The sequence below is a fragment of the Pleurodeles waltl genome, chromosome 8 (genome assembly GCF_031143425.1).
Source record: "Pleurodeles waltl isolate 20211129_DDA chromosome 8, aPleWal1.hap1.20221129, whole genome shotgun sequence".
Taxonomy (NCBI): domain Eukaryota; kingdom Metazoa; phylum Chordata; class Amphibia; order Caudata; family Salamandridae; genus Pleurodeles; species Pleurodeles waltl.
The window spans coordinates 1255010885-1255027991 of record NC_090447.1 but is presented as its reverse complement, the minus strand read 5'-3'; positions in this window follow the sequence as shown (position 1 = coordinate 1255027991).

Here is a 17107-nt window from a genome sequence, read left to right as displayed (position 1 = left end):
TAGGTCTCTAGTTTTCAGAAATGCACAGGTTTGGTAGGTTTCCCTAGGTGACGGCTGAGCTACAGGCCAAAATCTACAGGTAGGCACTTTGCAAAAAACACCTCTGTTTTCCTTCAAAAATGTGGATGTGTCCACGTTGCGCTTTGGGGCGTTTCCTGTCGCGGGCGCTAGGCCTACCCACACAAGTGACGTATCATTTTTATCGGGAGACGTGGGGGAACGCTGGGTGGAAGGAAATTTGTGGCTCCTCTCAGATTCCAGAACTTTCTGCCACAGAAATGTGAGGAACATGGGTTTTTTTAGCCAAATTTTAAGGTTTGCAAAGGATTCTGGGTAACAGAACCTGGTCCGAGCCACACAAGTCACCACATATTGGATTCCCCTAGGTCTCTAGTTTTCAGAAATGCACAGGTTTGGTGGGTTTCCCTAGGTGGCGGATGAGCTACAGGCCAAAATCTACAGGTAGGCACTTTGCAAAAAACACCTCTGTTTTCCTTCAAAAATTTGGCTGTGTCCACGTTGCGCTTTGGGGCGTTTCCTGTCGCGGGCGCTAGGCCTACCCACACAAGTGAGGTATCATTTTTATTGGGAGACGTGGGGGAACGCTGGGTGGAAGGAAATTTGTGGCTCCTCTCAGATTCCAGACCTTTCTGCCACAGAAATGTGAGGAACATGTGTTTTTTTAGCCAAATTTTGAGGTTTGCAAAGGATTCTGGGTAACAGAACCTGGTCCGAGCCACACAAGTCACCCCATCTTGGATTCCCCTAGGTCTCTAGTTTTCAGAAATGCACAGGTTTGGTAGGTTTCCCTAGGTGGCGGCTGAGCTACAGGGCAAAATCTACAGGTAGGCACTTTGCTAAAAACAGGTCTGTTTTCTGTGATGTGTCCACGTTGTGTTTTGGGGCATATTCTGTCGCGGGCGCTAGGCCTACCCACACAAGTGAGGTATCATTTTTATCGGGAGACGTTGGGGAACCCTGTGTGGAAGGAAATTTGTGGCTCTTCTCAGATTCAAGAACTTTCTGCCACAGAAATGTGAGGAACATGTGTTTTTTTAGTCAAATTTTGAGGTTTGCAAAGGATTCTGGGTAACAGAACCTGGTCCGAGCCACACAAGTCACCCCATCTTGGATTCCCCTAGGTCTCTAGTTTTCAGAAATGCACAGGTTTGGTAGGTTTCCCTAGGTGGCGGCTGAGCTACAGGCCAAAATCTACAGGTAGGCACTTTGCAAAAAAGAGGTCTGTTTTCTGTGATGTGTCCACGTTGTGTTTTGGGGCATATCCTGTCGCGGGCGCTAGGCCTACCCACACAAGTGAGGTATCATTTTTATCGGGAGACGTGGGGGAACCCTGGGTGGAAGGAAATTTGTGGCTTCTCTCAGATTCCAGAACTTTCTGCCACAGAAATGTGAGGAACATGTGTTTTTTTAGTCAAATTTTGAGGTTTGCAAAAGATTCTGGGTAACAGAACCTGGTCTGAGCCACACAAGTCACCCCATCTTTGATTCCCCTAGGTCTCTAGTTTTCAGAAATGCACAGGTTTGGTAGGTTTCCCTAGGTGGCGGCTGAGCTACAGGCCAAAATCTACAGGTAGGCACTTTGCAAAAAACAACTCTGTTTTCCTTCAAAAATGTGGAAGTGTCCACGTTGCGCTTTGGGGCGTCTCCTGTCGCGGGCGCTAGGCCTACCCACACAAGTGACGTATCATTTTTATCGGGAGACGTGGGGGAACGCTGGGTGGAAGGAAATTTGTGGCTCCTCTCAGATTCCAGAACTTTCTGCCACAGAAATGTGAGGAACATGGGTTTTTTTAGCCAAATTTTAAGGTTTGCAAAGGATTCTGGGTAACAGAACCTGGTCCGAGCCACACAAGTCACCCCATCTTGGATTCCCCTAGGTCTCTAGTTTTCAGAAATGCACAGGTTTGGTGGGTTTCCCTAGGTGGCGGATGAGCTACAGGCCAAAATCTACAGGTAGGCACTTTGCAAAAAAAACACCTCTGTTTTCCTTCAAAAATTTGGCTGTGTCCACGTTGCGCTTTGGGGCGTTCCTGTCGCGGGCGCTAGGCCTACCCACACAAGTGAGATATCATTTTTATCGGGAGACGTGGGGGAACGCTGGGTGGAAGGAAATTTGTGGCTCCTCTCAGATTCCAGACCTTTCTGCCACAGAAATGTGAGGAACATGTGTTTTTTTAGCCAAATTTTGAGGTTTGCAAAGGATCCTGGGTAACAGAACCTGGTCCGAGCCACACAAGTCACCCCATCTTGGATTCCCCTAGGTCTCTAGTTTTCAGAAATGCACAGGTTTGGTAGGTTTCCCTAGGTGGCGGCTGAGCTACAGGCCAAAATCTACCGGTAGGCACTTTGCAAAAAACACCTCTGTTTTCCTTCAAAAATTTGGCTGTGTCCACGTTGCGCTTTGGGGCGTTTCCTGTCGCGGGCGCTAGGCCTACCCACACAAGTGAGGTATCATTTTTATCGGGAGACGTGGGGGAACGCTGGGTGGAAGGAAATTTGTGGTTCCTCTCAGATTCCAGAACTTTCTGCCACAGAAATGTGAGGAACATGTTTTTTTAGCCAAATTTTGAGGTTTGCAAAGGATTCTGGGTAACCGAACCTGGTCCGAGCCACACAAGTCACCCCATCTTAGATTCCCCTAGGTCTCTAGTTTTCAGAAAAGCACAGGTTTGGTAGGTTTCCCTAGGTGGCGGCTGAGCTACAGGCCAAAATCTACAGGTAGGCACTTTGCAAAAAACACCTCTGTTTTCCTTCAAAAATTTGGCTGTGTCCACGTTGCGCTTTGGGGTGTTTTCTGTCGCGGGCGCTAGGCCTACCCACACAAGTGAGGTATCATTTTTATCGGGAGACGTGGGGGAACGCTGGGTGGAAGGAAATTTGTGGCTCCTCTCAGATTCCAGAACTTTCTGCCACAGAAATGTGAGGAACATGTGTTTTTTTAGCCAAATTTTGAGGTTTGCAAAGGATTCTGGGTAACAGAACCTGGTCCGAGCCACACAAGTCACCCCATCTTGGATTCCCCTAGGTCTCTAGTTTTCAGAAATGCACAGGTTTGGTAGGTTTCCCTAGGTGGCAGCTGAGCTACAGGCCAAAATCTACAGGTAGGCACTTTGCTAAAAACAGGTCTGTTTTCTGTGATGTGTCCACGTTGTGTTTTGGGGCATATTCTGTCGCGGGCGCTAGGGCTACCCACACAAGTGAGGTATCATTTTTATCGGAAGACGTTGGGGAACCCTGTGTGGAAGGAAATTTGTGGCTCTTCTCAGATTCCAGAACTTTCTGCCACAGAAATGTGAGGAACATGTGTTTTTTTAGTCAAATTTTGAGGTTTGCAAAGGATTCTGGGTAACAGAACCTGGTCCGAGCCACACAAGTCACCCCATCTTGGATTCCCCTAGGTCTCTAGTTTTCAGAAATGCACAGGTTTGGTAGGTTTCCCTAGGTGGCAGCTGAGCTACAGGCCAAAATCTACAGGTAGGCACTTTGCAAAAAAGAGGTCTGTTTTCTGTGATGTGTCCACGTTGTGTTTTGGGGCATATCCTGTCGCGGACGCTAGGCCTACCCACACAAGTGAGGTATCATTTTTATCGGGAGACGTGGGGGAACCCTGGGTGGAAGGAAATTTGTGGCTCCTCTCAGATTCCAGAACTTTCTGCCACAGAAATGTGAGGAACATGTGTTTTTTTAGTCAAAGTTTGAGGTTTGCAAAGGATTCTGGGTAACAGAACCTGGTCCGAGCCACACAAGTCACCCCATCTTGGATTCCCCTAGGTCTCTAGTTTTCAGAAATGCACAGGTTTGGTAGGTTTCCCTAGGTGACGGCTGAGCTACAGGCCAAAATCTACAGGTAGGCACTTTGCAAAAAACACCTCTGTTTTCCTTCAAAAATGTGGATGTGTCCACGTTGCGCTTTGGGGCGTTTCCTGTCGCGGGCGCTAGGCCTACCCACACAAGTGACGTATCATTTTTATCGGGAGACGTGGGGGAACGCTGGGTGGAAGGAAATTTGTGGCTCCTCTCAGATTCCAGAACTTTCTGCCACAGAAATGTGAGGAACATGGGTTTTTTTAGCCAAATTTTAAGGTTTGCAAAGGATTCTGGGTAACAGAACCTGGTCCGAGCCACACAAGTCACCACATATTGGATTCCCCTAGGTCTCTAGTTTTCAGAAATGCACAGGTTTGGTGGGTTTCCCTAGGTGGCGGATGAGCTACAGGCCAAAATCTACAGGTAGGCACTTTGCAAAAAACACCTCTGTTTTCCTTCAAAAATTTGGCTGTGTCCACGTTGCGCTTTGGGGCGTTTCCTGTCGCGGGCGCTAGGCCTACCCACACAAGTGAGGTATCATTTTTATCGGGAGACGTGGGGGAACGCTGGGTGGAAGGAAATTTGTGGCTCCTCTCAGATTCCAGACCTTTCTGCCACAGAAATGTGAGGAACATGTGTTTTTTTAGCCAAATTTTGAGGTTTGCAAAGGATTCTGGGTAACAGAACCTGGTCCGAGCCACACAAGTCACGCCATCTTGGATTCCCCTAGGTCTCTAGTTTTCAGAAATGCACAGGTTTGGTAGGTTTCCCTAGGTGGCGGCTGAGCTACAGGCCAAAATCTACAGGTAGGCACTTTGCAAAAAACACCTCTGTTTTCCTTCAAAAATGTGGCTGTGTCCACGTTGCGCTTTGGGGCGTTTCCTGTCGCGGGCGCTAGGCCTACCCACACAAGTGAGGTATCATTTTTATCGGGAGACGTGGGGGAACGCTGGGTGGAAGGAAATTTGTGGCTCCTCTCAGATTCCAGAACTTTCTGCCACAGAAATGTGAGGAACATGTGTTTTTTTAGCCAAATTTTGAGGTTTGCAAAGGATCCTGGGTAACAGAACCTGGTCCGAGCCACACAAGTCACCCCATCTTGGATTCCCCTAGGTCTCTAGTTTTCAGAAATGCACAGGTTTGGTAGGTTTCCCTAGGTAGCGGCTGAGCTACAGGCCAAAATCTACCGGTAGGCACTTTGCAAAAAACACCTCTGTTTTCCTTCAAAAATTTGGCTGTGTCCACGTTGCGCTTTGGGGCGTTTCCTGTCGCGGGCGCTAGGCCTACCCACACAAGTGAGGTATCATTTTTATCGGGAGACGTGGGGGAACGCTGGGTGGAAGGAAATTTGTGGCTCCTCTCAGATTCCAGAACTTTCTGCCACAGAAATGTGAGGAACATGTTTTTTTAGCCAAATTTTGAGGTTTGCAAAGGATTCTGGGTAACCGAACCTGGTCCGAGCCACACAAGTCACCCCATCTTAGATTCCCCTAGGTCTCTAGTTTTCAGAAAAGCACAGGTTTGGTAGGTTTCCCTAGGTGGCGGCTGAGCTACAGGCCAAAATCTACAGGTAGGCACTTTGCAAAAAACACCTCTGTTTTCCTTCAAAAATTTGGCTGTGTCCACGTTGCGCTTTGGGGTGTTTTCTGTCGCGGGCGCTAGGCCTACCCACACAAGTGAGGTATCATTTTTATCGGGAGACGTGGGGGAACGCTGGGTGGAAGGAAATTTGTGGCTCCTCTCAGATTCCAGAACTTTCTGCCACAGAAATGTGAGGAACATGTGTTATTTTAGCCAAATTTTGAGGTTTGCAAAGGATTCTTTGTAACAGAACCTGGTCCGAGCCACACAAGTCACCCCATCTTGGATTCCCCTAGGTCTCTAGTTTTCAGAAATGCACAGGTTTGGTAGGTTTCCCTAGGTGGCAGCTGAGCTACAGGCCAAAATCTACAGGTAGGCACTTTGCTAAAAACAGGTCTGTTTTCTGTGATGTGTCCACGTTGTGTTTTGGGGCATATTCTGTCGCGGGCGCTAGGGCTACCCACACAAGTGAGGTATCATTTTTATCGGAAGACGTTGGGGAACCCTGTGTGGAAGGAAATTTGTGGCTCTTCTCAGATTCCAGAACTTTCTGCCACAGAAATGTGAGGAACATGTGTTTTTTTTGTCAAATTTTGAGGTTTGCAAAGGATTCTGGGTAACAGAACCTGGTCCGAGCCACACAAGTCACCCCATCTTGGATTCCCCTAGGTCTCTAGTTTTCAGAAATGCACAGGTTTGGTAGGTTTCCCTAGGTGGCAGCTGAGCTACAGGCCAAAATCTACAGGTAGGCACTTTGCAAAAAAGAGGTCTGTTTTCTGTGATGTGTCCACGTTGTGTTTTGGGGCATATCCTGTCGCGGACGCTAGGCCTACCCACACAAGTGAGGTATCATTTTTATCGGGAGACGTGGGGGAACCCTGGGTGGAAGGAAATTTGTGGCTCCTCTCAGATTCCAGAACTTTCTGCCACAGAAATGTGAGGAACATGTGTTTTTTTAGTCAAAGTTTGAGGTTTGCAAAGGATTCTGGGTAACAGAACCTGGTCCGAGCCACACAAGTCACCCCATCTTGGATTCCCCTAGGTCTCTAGTTTTCAGAAATGCACAGGTTTGGTAGGTTTCCCTAGGTGACGGCTGAGCTACAGGCCAAAATCTACAGGTAGGCACTTTGCAAAAAACACCTCTGTTTTCCTTAAAAAATGTGGATGTGTCCACGTTGCGCTTTGGGGCGTTTCCTGTCTCGGGCGCTAGGCCTACCCACACAAGTGACGTATCATTTTTATCGGGAGACGTGGGGGAACGCTGGGTGGAAGGAAATTTGTGGCTCCTCTCAGATTCCAGAACTTTCTGCCACAGAAATGTGAGGAACATGGGTTTTTTTAGCCAAATTTTAAGGTTTGCAAAGGATTCTGGGTAACAGAACCTGGTCCGAGCCACACAAGTCACCACATATTGGATTCCCCTAGGTCTCTAGTTTTCAGAAATGCACAGGTTTGGTGGGTTTCCCTAGGTGGCGGATGAGCTACAGGCCAAAATCTACAGGTAGGCACTTTGCAAAAAACACCTCTGTTTTCCTTAAAAAATTTGGCTGTGTCCACGTTGCGCTTTGGGGCGTTTCCTGTCGCGGGCGCTAGGCCTACCCACACAAGTGAGGTATCATTTTTATCGGGAGACGTGGGGGAACGCTGGGTGGAAGGAAATTTGTGGCTCCTCTCAGATTCCAGACCTTTCTGCCACAGAAATGTGAGGAACATGTGTTTTTTTAGCCAAATTTTGAGGTTTGCAAAGGATTCTGGGTAACAGAACCTGGTCCGAGCCACACAAGTCACGCCATCTTGGATTCCCCTAGGTCTCTAGTTTTCAGAAATGCACAGGTTTGGTAGGTTTCCCTAGGTGGCGGCTGAGCTACAGGCCAAAATCTACAGGTAGGCACTTTGCAAAAAACACCTCTGTTTTCCTTCAAAAATGTGGCTGTGTCCACGTTGCGCTTTGGGGCGTTTCCTGTCGCGGGCGCTAGGCCTACCCACACAAGTGAGGTATCATTTTTATCGGGAGACGTGGGGGAACGCTGAATGGAAGGAAATTTGCGGCTCCTCTCTGATTCCAGAACTTTCTGCCACAGAAATGTGAGGAACATATGTTTTTTTAGCAAATTTTGAGGTTTGCAAAGGATTCTGGGTAACAGAACCTGGTCCGAGCCACACAAGTCACCCCATCTTGGATTCCCCTAGGTCTCTAGTTTTCAGAAATGCACAGGTTTGGTAGGTTTCCCTAGGTGGCGGCTGAGCTACAGGGCAAAATCTACAGGTAGGCACTTTGCTAAAAACAGGTCTGTTTTCTGTGATGTGTCCACGTTGTGTTTTGGGGCATATTCTGTCGCGGGCGCTAGGCCTACCCACACAAGTGAGGTATCATTTTTATCGGGAGACGTTGGGGAACCCTGTGTGGAAGGAAATTTGTGGCTCTTCTCAGATTCAAGAACTTTCTGCCACAGAAATGTGAGGAACATGTGTTTTTTTAGTCAAATTTTGAGGTTTGCAAAGGATTCTGGGTAACAGAACCTGGTCCGAGCCACACAAGTCACCCCATCTTGGATTCCCCTAGGTCTCTAGTTTTCAGAAATGCACAGGTTTGGTAGGTTTCCCTAGGTGGCGGCTGAGCTACAGGCCAAAATCTACAGGTAGGCACTTTGCAAAAAAGAGGTCTGTTTTCTGTGATGTGTCCACGTTGTGTTTTGGGGCATATCCTGTCGCGGGCGCTAGGCCTACCCACACAAGTGAGGTATCATTTTTATCGGGAGACGTGGGGGAACCCTGGGTGGAAGGAAATTTGTGGCTTCTCTCAGATTCCAGAACTTTCTGCCACAGAAATGTGAGGAACATGTGTTTTTTTAGTCAAATTTTGAGGTTTGCAAAAGATTCTGGGTAACAGAACCTGGTCTGAGCCACACAAGTCACCCCATCTTTGATTCCCCTAGGTCTCTAGTTTTCAGAAATGCACAGGTTTGGTAGGTTTCCCTAGGTGGCGGCTGAGCTACAGGCCAAAATCTACAGGTAGGCACTTTGCAAAAAACAACTCTGTTTTCCTTCAAAAATGTGGATGTGTCCACGTTGCGCTTTGGGGCGTCTCCTGTCGCGGGCGCTAGGCCTACCCACACAAGTGACGTATCATTTTTATCGGGAGACGTGGGGGAACGCTGGGTGGAAGGAAATTTGTGGCTCCTCTCAGATTCCAGAACTTTCTGCCACAGAAATGTGAGGAACATGGGTTTTTTTAGCCAAATTTTAAGGTTTGCAAAGGATTCTGGGTAACAGAACCTGGTCCGAGCCACACAAGTCACCCCATCTTGGATTCCCCTAGGTCTCTAGTTTTCAGAAATGCACAGGTTTGGTGGGTTTCCCTAGGTGGCGGATGAGCTACAGGCCAAAATCTACAGGTAGGCACTTTGCAAAAAAAACACCTCTGTTTTCCTTCAAAAATTTGGCTGTGTCCACGTTGCGCTTTGGGGCGTTCCTGTCGCGGGCGCTAGGCCTACCCACCCAAGTGAGGTATCATTTTTATCGGGAGACGTGGGGGAACGCTGGGTGGAAGGAAATTTGTGGCTCCTCTCAGATTCCAGACCTTTCTGCCACAGAAATGAGAGGAACATGTGTTTTTTTAGCCAAATTTTGAGGTTTGCAAAGGATCCTGGGTAACAGAACCTGGTCCGAGCCACACAAGTCACCCCATCTTGGATTCCCCTAGGTCTCTAGTTTTCAGAAATGCACAGGTTTGGTAGGTTTCCCTAGGTGGCGGCTGAGCTACAGGCCAAAATCTACCGGTAGGCACTTTGCAAAAAACACCTCTGTTTTCCTTCAAAAATTTGGCTGTGTCCACGTTGCGCTTTGGGGCGTTTCCTGTCGCGGGCGCTAGGCCTACCCACACAAGTGAGGTATCATTTTTATCGGGAGACGTGGGGGAACGCTGGGTGGAAGGAAATTTGTGGTTCCTCTCAGATTCCAGAACTTTCTGCCACAGAAATGTGAGGAACATGTTTTTTTAGCCAAATTTTGAGGTTTGCAAAGGATTCTGGGTAACCGAACCTGGTCCGAGCCACACAAGTCACCCCATCTTAGATTCCCCTAGGTCTCTAGTTTTCAGAAAAGCACAGGTTTGGTAGGTTTCCCTAGGTGGCGGCTGAGCTACAGGCCAAAATCTACAGGTAGGCACTTTGCAAAAAACACCTCTGTTTTCCTTCAAAAATTTGGCTGTGTCCACGTTGCGCTTTGGGGTGTTTTCTGTCGCGGGCGCTAGGCCTACCCACACAAGTGAGGTATCATTTTTATCGGGAGACGTGGGGGAACGCTGGGTGGAAGGAAATTTGTGGCTCCTCTCAGATTCCAGAACTTTCTGCCACAGAAATGTGAGGAACATGTGTTTTTTTAGCCAAATTTTGAGGTTTGCAAAGGATTCTGGGTAACAGAACCTGGTCCGAGCCACACAAGTCACCCCATCTTGGATTCCCCTAGGTCTCTAGTTTTCAGAAATGCACAGGTTTGGTAGGTTTCCCTAGGTGGCAGCTGAGCTACAGGCCAAAATCTACAGGTAGGCACTTTGCTAAAAACAGGTCTGTTTTCTGTGATGTGTCCACGTTGTGTTTTGGGGCATATTCTGTCGCGGGCGCTAGGGCTACCCACACAAGTGAGGTATCATTTTTATCGGAAGACGTTGGGGAACCCTGTGTGGAAGGAAATTTGTGGCTCTTCTCAGATTCCAGAACTTTCTGCCACAGAAATGTGAGGAACATGTGTTTTTTTAGTCAAATTTTGAGGTTTGCAAAGGATTCTGGGTAACAGAACCTGGTCCGAGCCACACAAGTCACCCCATCTTGGATTCCCCTAGGTCTCTAGTTTTCAGAAATGCACAGGTTTGGTAGGTTTCCCTAGGTGGCAGCTGAGCTACAGGCCAAAATCTACAGGTAGGCACTTTGCAAAAAAGAGGTCTGTTTTCTGTGATGTGTCCACGTTGTGTTTTGGGGCATATCCTGTCGCGGACGCTAGGCCTACCCACACAAGTGAGGTATCATTTTTATCGGGAGACGTGGGGGAACCCTGAGTGGAAGGAAATTTGTGGCTCCTCTCAGATTCCAGAACTTTCTGCCACAGAAATGTGAGGAACATGTGTTTTTTTAGTCAAAGTTTGAGGTTTGCAAAGGATTCTGGGTAACAGAACCTGGTCCGAGCCACACAAGTCACCCCATCTTGGATTCCCCTAGGTCTCTAGTTTTCAGAAATGCACAGGTTTGGTAGGTTTCCCTAGGTGACGGCTGAGCTACAGGCCAAAATCTACAGGTAGGCACTTTGCAAAAAACACCTCTGTTTTCCTTCAAAAATGTGGATGTGTCCACGTTGCGCTTTGGGGCGTTTCCTGTCGCGGGCGCTAGGCCTACCCACACAAGTGACGTATCATTTTTATCGGGAGACGTGGGGGAACGCTGGGTGGAAGGAAATTTGTGGCTCCTCTCAGATTCCAGAACTTTCTGCCACAGAAATGTGAGGAACATGGGTTTTTTTAGCCAAATTTTAAGGTTTGCAAAGGATTCTGGGTAACAGAACCTGGTCCGAGCCACACAAGTCACCACATATTGGATTCCCCTAGGTCTCTAGTTTTCAGAAATGCACAGGTTTGGTGGGTTTCCCTAGGTGGCGGATGAGCTACAGGCCAAAATCTACAGGTAGGCACTTTGCAAAAAAAACCTCTGTTTTCCTTCAAAAATTTGGCTGTGTCCACGTTGCGCTTTGGGGCGTTTCCTGTCGCGGGCGCTAGGCCTACCCACACAAGTGAGGTATCATTTTTATCGGGAGACGTGGGGGAACGCTGGGTGGAAGGAAATTTGTGGCTCCTCTCAGATTCCAGACCTTTCTGCCACAGAAATGTGAGGAACATGTGTTTTTTTAGCCAAATTTTGAGGTTTGCAAAGGATTCTGGGTAACAGAACCTGGTCCGAGCCACACAAGTCACGCCATCTTGGATTCCCCTAGGTCTCTAGTTTTCAGAAATGCACAGGTTTGGTAGGTTTCCCTAGGTGGCGGCTGAGCTACAGGCCAAAATCTACAGGTAGGCACTTTGCAAAAAACACCTCTGTTTTCCTTCAAAAATGTGGCTGTGTCCACGTTGCGCTTTGGGGCGTTTCCTGTCGCGGGCGCTAGGCCTACCCACACAAGTGAGGTATCATTTTTATCGGGAGACGTGGGGGAACGCTGGGTGGAAGGAAATTTGTGGCTCCTCTCAGATTCCAGAACTTTCTGCCACAGAAATGTGAGGAACATGTGTTTTTTTAGCCAAATTTTGAGGTTTGCAAAGGATCCTGGGTAACAGAACCTGGTCCGAGCCACACAAGTCACCCCATCTTGGATTCCCCTAGGTCTCTAGTTTTCAGAAATGCACAGGTTTGGTAGGTTTCCCTAGGTGGCGGCTGAGCTACAGGCCAAAATCTACCGGTAGGCACTTTGCAAAAAACACCTCTGTTTTCCTTCAAAAATTTGGCTGTGTCCACGTTGCGCTTTGGGGCGTTTCCTGTCGCGGGCGCTAGGCCTACCCACACAAGTGAGGTATCATTTTTATCGGGAGACGTGGGGGAACGCTGGGTGGAAGGAAATTTGTGGCTCCTCTCAGATTCCAGAACTTTCTGCCACAGAAATGTGAGGAACATGTTTTTTTAGCCAAATTTTGAGGTTTGCAAAGGATTCTGGGTAACCGAACCTGGTCCGAGCCACACAAGTCACCCCATCTTAGATTCCCCTAGGTCTCTAGTTTTCAGAAAAGCACAGGTTTGGTAGGTTTCCCTAGGTGGCGGCTGAGCTACAGGCCAAAATCTACAGGTAGGCACTTTGCAAAAAACACCTCTGTTTTCCTTCAAAAATTTGGCTGTGTCCACGTTGCGCTTTGGGGTGTTTTCTGTCGCGGGCGCTAGGCCTACCCACACAAGTGAGGTATCATTTTTATCGGGAGACGTGGGGGAACGCTGGGTGGAAGGAAATTTGTGGCTCCTCTCAGATTCCAGAACTTTCTGCCACAGAAATGTGAGGAACATGTGTTATTTTAGCCAAATTTTGAGGTTTGCAAAGGATTCTGGGTAACAGAACCTGGTCCGAGCCACACAAGTCACCCCATCTTGGATTCCCCTAGGTCTCTAGTTTTCAGAAATGCACAGGTTTGGTAGGTTTCCCTAGGTGGCAGCTGAGCTACAGGCCAAAATCTACAGGTAGGCACTTTGCTAAAAACAGGTCTGTTTTCTGTGATGTGTCCACGTTGTGTTTTGGGGCATATTCTGTCGCGGGCGCTAGGGCTACCCACACAAGTGAGGTATCATTTTTATCGGAAGACGTTGGGGAACCCTGTGTGGAAGGAAATTTGTGGCTCTTCTCAGATTCCAGAACTTTCTGCCACAGAAATGTGAGGAACATGTGTTTTTTTAGTCAAATTTTGAGGTTTGCAAAGGATTCTGGGTAACAGAACCTGGTCCGAGCCACACAAGTCACCCCATCTTGGATTCCCCTAGGTCTCTAGTTTTCAGAAATGCACAGGTTTGGTAGGTTTCCCTAGGTGGCAGCTGAGCTACAGGCCAAAATCTACAGGTAGGCACTTTGCAAAAAAGAGGTCTGTTTTCTGTGATGTGTCCACGTTGTGTTTTGGGGCATATCCTGTCGCGGACGCTAGGCCTACCCACACAAGTGAGGTATCATTTTTATCGGGAGACGTGGGGGAACCCTGGGTGGAAGGAAATTTGTGGCTCCTCTCAGATTCCAGAACTTTCTGCCACAGAAATGTGAGGAACATGTGTTTTTTTAGTCAAAGTTTGAGGTTTGCAAAGGATTCTGGGTAACAGAACCTGGTCCGAGCCACACAAGTCACCCCATCTTGGATTCCCCTAGGTCTCTAGTTTTCAGAAATGCACAGGTTTGGTAGGTTTCCCTAGGTGACGGCTGAGCTACAGGCCAAAATCTACAGGTAGGCACTTTGCAAAAAACACCTCTGTTTTCCTTCAAAAATGTGGATGTGTCCACGTTGCGCTTTGGGGCGTTTCCTGTCTCGGGCGCTAGGCCTACCCACACAAGTGACGTATCATTTTTATCGGGAGACGTGGGGGAACGCTGGGTGGAAGGAAATTTGTGGCTCCTCTCAGATTCCAGAACTTTCTGCCACAGAAATGTGAGGAACATGGGTTTTTTTAGCCAAATTTTAAGGTTTGCAAAGGATTCTGGGTAACAGAACCTGGTCCGAGCCACACAAGTCACCACATATTGGATTCCCCTAGGTCTCTAGTTTTCAGAAATGCACAGGTTTGGTGGGTTTCCCTAGGTGGCGGATGAGCTACAGGCCAAAATCTACAGGTAGGCACTTTGCAAAAAACACCTCTGTTTTCCTTAAAAAATTTGGCTGTGTCCACGTTGCGCTTTGGGGCGTTTCCTGTCGCGGGCGCTAGGCCTACCCACACAAGTGAGGTATCATTTTTATCGGGAGACGTGGGGGAACGCTGGGTGGAAGGAAATTTGTGGCTCCTCTCAGATTCCAGACCTTTCTGCCACAGAAATGTGAGGAACATGTGTTTTTTTAGCCAAATTTTGAGGTTTGCAAAGGATTCTGGGTAACAGAACCTGGTCCGAGCCACACAAGTCACGCCATCTTGGATTCCCCTAGGTCTCTAGTTTTCAGAAATGCACAGGTTTGGTAGGTTTCCCTAGGTGGCGGCTGAGCTACAGGCCAAAATCTACAGGTAGGCACTTTGCAAAAAACACCTCTGTTTTCCTTCAAAAATGTGGCTGTGTCCACGTTGCGCTTTGGGGCGTTTCCTGTCGCGGGCGCTAGGCCTACCCACACAAGTGAGGTATCATTTTTATCGGGAGACGTGGGGGAACGCTGAATGGAAGGAAATTTGCGGCTCCTCTCTGATTCCAGAACTTTCTGCCACAGAAATGTGAGGAACATATGTTTTTTTAGCAAATTTTGAGGTTTGCAAAGGATTCTGGGTAACAGAACCTGGTCCGAGCCACACAAGTCACCCCATCTTGGATTCCCCTAGGTCTCTAGTTTTCAGAAATGCACAGGTTTGGTAGGTTTCCCTAGGTGGCGGCTGAGCTACAGGGCAAAATCTACAGGTAGGCACTTTGCTAAAAACAGGTCTGTTTTCTGTGATGTGTCCACGTTGTGTTTTGGGGCATATTCTGTCGCGGGCGCTAGGCCTACCCACACAAGTGAGGTATCATTTTTATCGGGAGACGTTGGGGAACCCTGTGTGGAAGGAAATTTGTGGCTCTTCTCAGATTCAAGAACTTTCTGCCACAGAAATGTGAGGAACATGTGTTTTTTTAGTCAAATTTTGAGGTTTGCAAAGGATTCTGGGTAACAGAACCTGGTCCGAGCCACACAAGTCACCCCATCTTGGATTCCCCTAGGTCTCTAGTTTTCAGAAATGCACAGGTTTGGTAGGTTTCCCTAGGTGGCGGCTGAGCTACAGGCCAAAATCTACAGGTAGGCACTTTGCAAAAAAGAGGTCTGTTTTCTGTGATGTGTCCACGTTGTGTTTTGGGGCATATCCTGTCGCGGGCGCTAGGCCTACCCACACAAGTGAGGTATCATTTTTATCGGGAGACGTGGGGGAACCCTGGGTGGAAGGAAATTTGTGGCTTCTCTCAGATTCCAGAACTTTCTGCCACAGAAATGTGAGGAACATGTGTTTTTTTAGTCAAATTTTGAGGTTTGCAAAAGATTCTGGGTAACAGAACCTGGTCTGAGCCACACAAGTCACCCCATCTTTGATTCCCCTAGGTCTCTAGTTTTCAGAAATGCACAGGTTTGGTAGGTTTCCCTAGGTGGCGGCTGAGCTACAGGCCAAAATCTACAGGTAGGCACTTTGCAAAAAACAACTCTGTTTTCCTTCAAAAATGTGGATGTGTCCACGTTGCGCTTTGGGGCGTCTCCTGTCGCGGGCGCTAGGCCTACCCACACAAGTGACGTATCATTTTTATCGGGAGACGTGGGGGAACGCTGGGTGGAAGGAAATTTGTGGCTCCTCTCAGATTCCAGAACTTTCTGCCACAGAAATGTGAGGAACATGGGTTTTTTTAGCCAAATTTTAAGGTTTGCAAAGGATTCTGGGTAACAGAACCTGGTCCGAGCCACACAAGTCACCCCATCTTGGATTCCCCTAGGTCTCTAGTTTTCAGAAATGCACAGGTTTGGTGGGTTTCCCTAGGTGGCGGATGAGCTACAGGCCAAAATCTACAGGTAGGCACTTTGCAAAAAAAACACCTCTGTTTTCCTTCAAAAATTTGGCTGTGTCCACGTTGCGCTTTGGGGCGTTCCTGTCGCGGGCGCTAGGCCTACCCACCCAAGTGAGGTATCATTTTTATCGGGAGACGTGGGGGAACGCTGGGTGGAAGGAAATTTGTGGCTCCTCTCAGATTCCAGACCTTTCTGCCACAGAAATGTGAGGAACATGTGTTTTTTTAGCCAAATTTTGAGGTTTGCAAAGGATCCTGGGTAACAGAACCTGGTCCGAGCCACACAAGTCACCCCATCTTGGATTCCCCTAGGTCTCTAGTTTTCAGAAATGCACAGGTTTGGTAGGTTTCCCTAGGTGGCGGCTGAGCTACAGGCCAAAATCTACCGGTAGGCACTTTGCAAAAAACACCTCTGTTTTCCTTCAAAAATTTGGCTGTGTCCACGTTGCGCTTTGGGGCGTTTCCTGTCGCGGGCGCTAGGCCTACCCACACAAGTGAGGTATCATTTTTATCGGGAGACGTTGGGGAACGCTGGGTGGAAGGAAATTTGTGGTTCCTCTCAGATTCCAGAACTTTCTGCCACAGAAATGTGAGGAACATGTTTTTTTAGCCAAATTTTGAGGTTTGCAAAGGATTCTGGGTAACCGAACCTGGTCCGAGCCACACAAGTCACCCCATCTTAGATTCCCCTAGGTCTCTAGTTTTCAGAAAAGCACAGGTTTGGTAGGTTTCCCTAGGTGGCGGCTGAGCTACAGGCCAAAATCTACAGGTAGGCACTTTGCAAAAAACACCTCTGTTTTCCTTCAAAAATTTGGCTGTGTCCACGTTGCGCTTTGGGGTGTTTTCTGTCGCGGGCGCTAGGCCTACCCACACAAGTGAGGTATCATTTTTATCGGGAGACGTGGGGGAACGCTGGGTGGAAGGAAATTTGTGGCTCCTCTCAGATTCCAGAACTTTCTGCCACAGAAATGTGAGGAACATGTGTTTTTTTAGCCAAATTTTGAGGTTTGCAAAGGATTCTGGGTAACAGAATCTGGTCCGAGCCACACAAGTCACCCCATCTTGGATTCCCCTAGGTCTCTAGTTTTCAGAAATGTACAGGTTTGGTAGGTTTCCCGAGGTGGCAGCTGAGCTACAGGCCAAAATCTACAGGTAGGCACTTTGCTAAAAACAGGTTTGTTTAATGTGATGTGTCCACGTTGTGTTTTGGGGCATATTCTGTCGCGGGCGCTAGGGCTACCCACACAAGTGAGGTATCATTTTTATCGGAAGACGTTGGGGAACCCTGTGTGGAAGGAAATTTGTGGCTCTTCTCAGATTCCAGAACTTTCTGCCACAGAAATGTGAGGAACATGTGTTTTTTTAGTCAAATTTTGAGGTTTGCAAAGGATTCTGGGTAACAGAACCTGGTCCGAGCCACACAAGTCACCCCATCTTGGATTCCCCTAGGTCTCTAGTTTTCAGAAATGCACAGGTT